The sequence below is a fragment of the Octopus bimaculoides genome, chromosome 9, assembly GCF_001194135.2.
Source record: "Octopus bimaculoides isolate UCB-OBI-ISO-001 chromosome 9, ASM119413v2, whole genome shotgun sequence".
NCBI lineage: Eukaryota > Metazoa > Mollusca > Cephalopoda > Octopoda > Octopodidae > Octopus > Octopus bimaculoides.
In genome coordinates, this window is record NC_068989.1 from 3,055,813 (window position 1) to 3,061,340 (window position 5,528).

General features: G+C 38.4%; 1 protein-coding gene and 1 long non-coding RNA gene across 6 annotated transcripts in view; one reads left to right on the forward strand and one right to left on the reverse strand.

Moving 5' to 3' along the window:
- LOC106869147 (5'-AMP-activated protein kinase subunit gamma-1) overlaps window positions 1-5,528 on the reverse strand; it is a 486,366-nt gene that overhangs the window by 252,791 nt on the left and 228,047 nt on the right. The window lies entirely within an intron of this gene.
- LOC128248684 (uncharacterized) overlaps window positions 1-5,528 on the forward strand; it is a 42,503-nt gene that overhangs the window by 32,876 nt on the left and 4,099 nt on the right. The window contains exon 3 of one of the 2 annotated variants that reach the window (XR_008264840.1): window positions 985-5,465. This is a non-coding gene — a long non-coding RNA (uncharacterized LOC128248684). Of the gene's footprint in view, window positions 1-984; window positions 5,466-5,528 lie in introns of those variants that run through there. The other variant, XR_008264841.1, reaches the window with a different exon arrangement.

Below are 5,528 nucleotides of genomic sequence, written 5' to 3' on the forward strand. Positions count from 1 at the left end.
AAAAAAAAAAAAAAAAAACCCTCAAAACTACCAATAATATATAGAGTCGATTAAATCGATTACATCCAATCTCACTCAGATTCCATGGCTTTGGAATATTCTTATCTTCCCCTACCATATTTTTTTCTTTTCGCATTTTCGCGTCACGAGTTCGAGCCCGATCCCTTTCAATAATGTTATTTATTCCGTCGAGGCCCCTTAAATACAAGCGGAACTCTAAGGATAAAAGTTGTCTTCTTTAACCTGTAAAATATGAAGACATCATGGAGACTGAGATGTATGAGTTGTCCCAACCAAATGAGATAATATTCTATTCAAGTGAAAAATACTCGACCTGCTAGAAATAGCAATCAAATTTATCTTCCCCAACTCACAGCTTACCAACTTTTTAGACAATTTCAGTATATATCAGAATACATTGGATAATTTGGAGTATAATATGTTTATAAGAAAGCGACTAAAATAGTCACGACTAGAATGTTTTAATCATAAATCTACTTAATTAGGGCCAATTAGTGATTAAACACGAAATTCATTAACAATTTGTGTCCCACTTATAAATGTAATTTTCAGAAACTACAAGCGGCATAACTCTATTCTAACCTAAACGATTGTGTAATTCGCTTTGACTTATTTCCCTTTATGTTCTGTTATTTTAAGTCTGCTTTCCACTCGTTTTCTCTTTCCCATTCTCGTCAGAATCTCCGCAAATCTACGAAACCTACTCATCGAGTCTGGTTAATTTTCTCCTGGCCTTGGGAACAATAACTACTTTATCTGTTGCTGTCGCCATTTTTGGCATTCGTATTTGTCTTACTTTGACTGGTGGAAGAGTGGTGGTTTTGTGATACATGTGAGAAAACACACACACACACACACAAATGCTTAAGGCCTGACGAGAAACTATCAGCTAAAAATGGAGCTTCTATCTATTGTTTAAGCTAATAGCTTCCACAATGTAATAAACCATTCTTTTTGTTACAGAATGTGAAGCTGTTGACTTGCCAGAGAGAAAATAAGCAATGAAACAACTACAGGGAGATGGAATTCGACCCCCAGACGTCGAGACATAAACAAACGGATGCACCTCCAGACAGTCTGTTGTAATATTGGATGTTCCTAGTTCGTATAAAACGAAACTTCACACATGTTGACGAAAGTCAGAACTAATCGTTGGTTACAGTTTCCCAATGGAGCAATCACTGGTTCACCCTATTTATGGTGATGCGACGAACCATCTTCGCACCTAAAGCAGAACAAACACCAAAAAGTATTTTTGTTCTAAAGCAAAGTTTAATTTTTTTTTTTAACGATGTTTATATCTTTCGCCTGTATACATTATGAATGCTATACATACAGATACATGCAATTTATCCACATCTGGCTGACTTTCGCTTGCCTACATCTGCAGCGAAGGCGTACGGCTCATTGGTTAGGGAGTTGCACTCACGATCACAAGATCGACTTCTGGACCGAGTGGTCCGTTGTGTTCTTAAGCGAAACATTTCATTTTACGTTGTTCCAGTCCACTTGGCCGTAAATGTGACTGACCAGCGTCCCATTCAGGTGGACTGCTGTGATTCCAGTCACTTATACTCCGTGGAAACTGAATAACCGACCTGATGAGTCCTGGGGCCCGAGGCAGAAAACATGCTCACTTATATGCATTAATATATATATCGAATTGCTTCGGCACAGGTTCCATCTAAATTTTAGCCTTTGTCAATTTAAAGCTAAGATAGGAGACTCTTGGAAAAGGCACGACAGTCTGAGATGTGGAACCGTAAGCATATAAAGTGAACTTCTTAATCGAACAGTCACACATAGTTTTGTTCCTTCACACAAATACTGCCCTCTCGGATGTTCTCTCGGATGCTCGCCTCACTCCCGACCCTTGTGTGCAGATGTTTACCAACACAAAATGATTATCAACTGTATCAGTGTTAGCAGCGTGTGAGGAGGACCTGGACAGCTTAAGCACTTCTGACTAGTTAGTAAAATAAATTAAGAGGATGTTAATTTTGCTGTACATAAGATCACATTAGTAACCACAAAGATTTTTTTTTTAGTGTCTATGCACTCACACACACACACACACACGTGCATGTTTGTGTGTGTGTGTGTGCATATCTATTTGGCCATTTTATGCACAACTGTAGAACATATCTGTTTACGAGTGCATATCTCTTTGGCCATTATCAGTAATTGATAAACGTACATAATCAAATGACATATGATATTTGTTGATTCCTAATTAACTTAATTACATCCAAAGCTGAATATTTGGTTTCTTTTCTCTCTGAAACTTTTGATGTTCTTTGATCCACGAGAAAAAACCCGGATGGAAACCAAAATTTAGTGGCTGAGAGAAGTTGTTTTTAATTTCTTTATTTTTTTTCTGCTTTGTTTTACCTAATTTTAATAAGTGGAGAAATGCTACAAACACACACACACACACACACACACACACACATACACATATACAATGGTCTTTCAGTTTTCATCTACAAAAATCCACTTGTAAGGCTTTGGCCAGCCCAGGGTTATAATAGAGGACGCTGGTCCACCTGCAATAGTCGAGGGATTACTGTAGTAGAGAATGGTTTTATACTTTTTATCAATTTCATAAGGATGAAAGGTGAATATAGATCCTGGCATGGCTGTGTGGTAAACAGCAGAAGTGAGCTAGAACGTTAAAACTTAGTGCCCATGGCCAGCAGAGGTCAATCTGTGCCAAGCGGCTTCACTCTGCACGCTTTAGCTTTGTTACTATGGCAACAGTCCGGATAGTTATTGATCGGACCACATCTGAATGAGAAGAGAAGTGGTCAGTGGATGGAAATGTGACCTACGAGAGAGGCAGAAGATGAAATATGTGGCTGTCTTTGAGAGAATAAGGTGACATCTCGTCTCTTGGACTTTGATTTCTCTCTGATTAACTCTGATTAATGCAACAATAATTCACAAACAGTTCCTCCATTTTGATTGTTTTGTTCATGGAAATATTTCCTGCTTTCCTTCCTGGAATGCCTAGGCATGTCTTAGGTTCCTACATCTAGCTATGGTTTGCTGTATGCTCTCTCTTTCTCTCTCTCTCTTACTCTCTCTCTCTCTCTCTCTCTCTTTATATATATATATATATATATATATATATATACTCTTTACTCTTTTACTTGTTTCAGTCATTTGACTGTGGCCATGCTGGAGCACTGCCTTTAGTAGAGCAAATCGGCCCCAGGACTTATTCTTAGTAAGCCTAGTACTTATTCTATCGGTCCCTTTCGCTGAACCGCTAAGTGACAGAGACATAAACACACCAGCATCGGTTGTCAAGCAATGTTGGGGGGACAAACACAGACACACAAACATGTACACACACATACATATATACAACGGGCTTCTTTCAGTTTCTGTCTACCAAATCCACTCACAAGGCTTTGGTCGAGCCAAAGCTATAGTAGAAGACACTCGCCCGAGGGGCCACGCAGTGGGAACGAACCCGGAACCATGTGGTTGGTAAGCAAGCAAGCTACTTACCACACAGCCACTCCTGCGCCTATATATATATATATATATATATATATATTGTATATATACACACACACACACACACACACACACACACATATATACACACACTCACATGCACACAACAAGAATGAAATATTAATCGAAGGATCTCCCTTTAATCTGTGAAGGAAACTCTTTTCTAAGCAGCAAAGATAATAGCTTCCCAAACTTTTTCTATCTTGTTCTTAGCCTCGTTACTCAGCTGCTGGAACAACCCCTCCCACCTCCATGGCTAATTAGTTTACAAAGGCTGTCAACGACTTCTAGAGAGCTTGCCATATAATTGAAAGAATTCATCCTATGTGATGTGTATTATCAATTTATTAAGACCAGCTAAATTAATTGAATTTTCTTCATCCTGTTCTGCAGAGCAAGTTGTGTTCTTCTTAATTGAATGGCAGTAAATTTATTTGCAGTTTTCACAAGAGAAGGTGTGACCGTGTTGTTAGAAGTCTTCCAAGCACACAGTTCTGGACTGGTTTAGTCTCACACTGCATGGTGCCTGGGGTCAAGTGTCTTCTACTATAGCCCCGGTTGACAGAAACTGAAAGAAACCTGTTGTATACATTTGTACTTGCGTGCGTGTGTGTTTGTGTCTGTCTTTGTCCCCCACCAGCGCCTGATAATCGGTGGTGGGTTCACCTCTGTTGATTTGTTTACCTTTCTATTGATACCAAATGCAAGAATTTCCCACCAGTTGACTTTTGACTTGGATTTCATATCAGAACATTGTTATTGACAAATGACACAGTAGGGTGTGTGTATGTGAGTTGTATGTTGTTTTGTGTGCGTGTGTGATGTGCTGTTTGTATTTGTGTTTAAGTGTGCGTGAGAGTGTGGGTGTGTGTGGGAGGGTATAGCATTTCAAGGTCGTCAGTTCACACAATGTAGCTGCGTGTTTGAGTTTGTGCCTTCGTGATGTAGAGAAGCTGATTGGTGTCAGTTACAACATTTTCAGGACATGTGCGTGGATTTGTATTTATATGCAGAAATGAAGAGAGAGATCATGAGAGAGACAGAGAGAGTAAGAGAAAGAGAGAAAGTGCTTGGGAGAGGGAGAGAGAGAGAGTAAGAGAAAGAAAAGAAAAGATAGAAAGAGAGAGAGAAAGTGCTTGGGAGAGAGAGAGAGAGAGGGAGCGCTTTAAAAGTTCCCATGAGTAACTTTTCTTCCTTTGTGTCTACCCATCTTCGTGTTTTAGATTTTATCTGTAAGGAAACAATAATAAGCAAACAACAGCTCATTTATTTTAATACTCTTGTTGTTGTTGCTGCTGCTGGTGGGCTGCGGATAAGTCTAGCAAGTGCAGTTGATATAGTCTGGTGATAAATATACGTATATAGGATCTACTGTATATATGCATGTTTGTATATGTATACACAGATGTATGTATGTATGTATGTATGTATGTATGTATGTATGTGTGTATGTGTGTATGCATGAATGTGTGTGTCTAAAACGTAAAGGAATAAGGAATTGGAATCCAGGCAGTAACCTTATTAGCACTTTCATACAATCCAGATCTGGCTAACCACATCAAATGATAGGGAACACAGAGAATTGTTTAAGGTAAACAATTAAGTGATACTTCACTTGGCAGGTAAATCAATACCTTCGTTTTATACACCCACATGGGTGAAATCTTGAACAAAGCTGTATAGGAATGTCTACTAGGGATGAATATACCAACACTGGTTGTCTACTAGGGATGAATATATAATGTGGCTGAATTGAATTAAATGCACATAAATACCGCATCAAAGGACATTAGGACACTCATGGACACTCATGGAGCAGAAACATGTGGCAGATTGCAATTTAATGAGAATAATACCATAATAAATAAATTTTGAAGATGTATAATTCGCCTTTCTTCTTGATGTCTTAATCATATACATACATACATACACACATATATACTTATATATATATATATATATATATATATATATATATATAT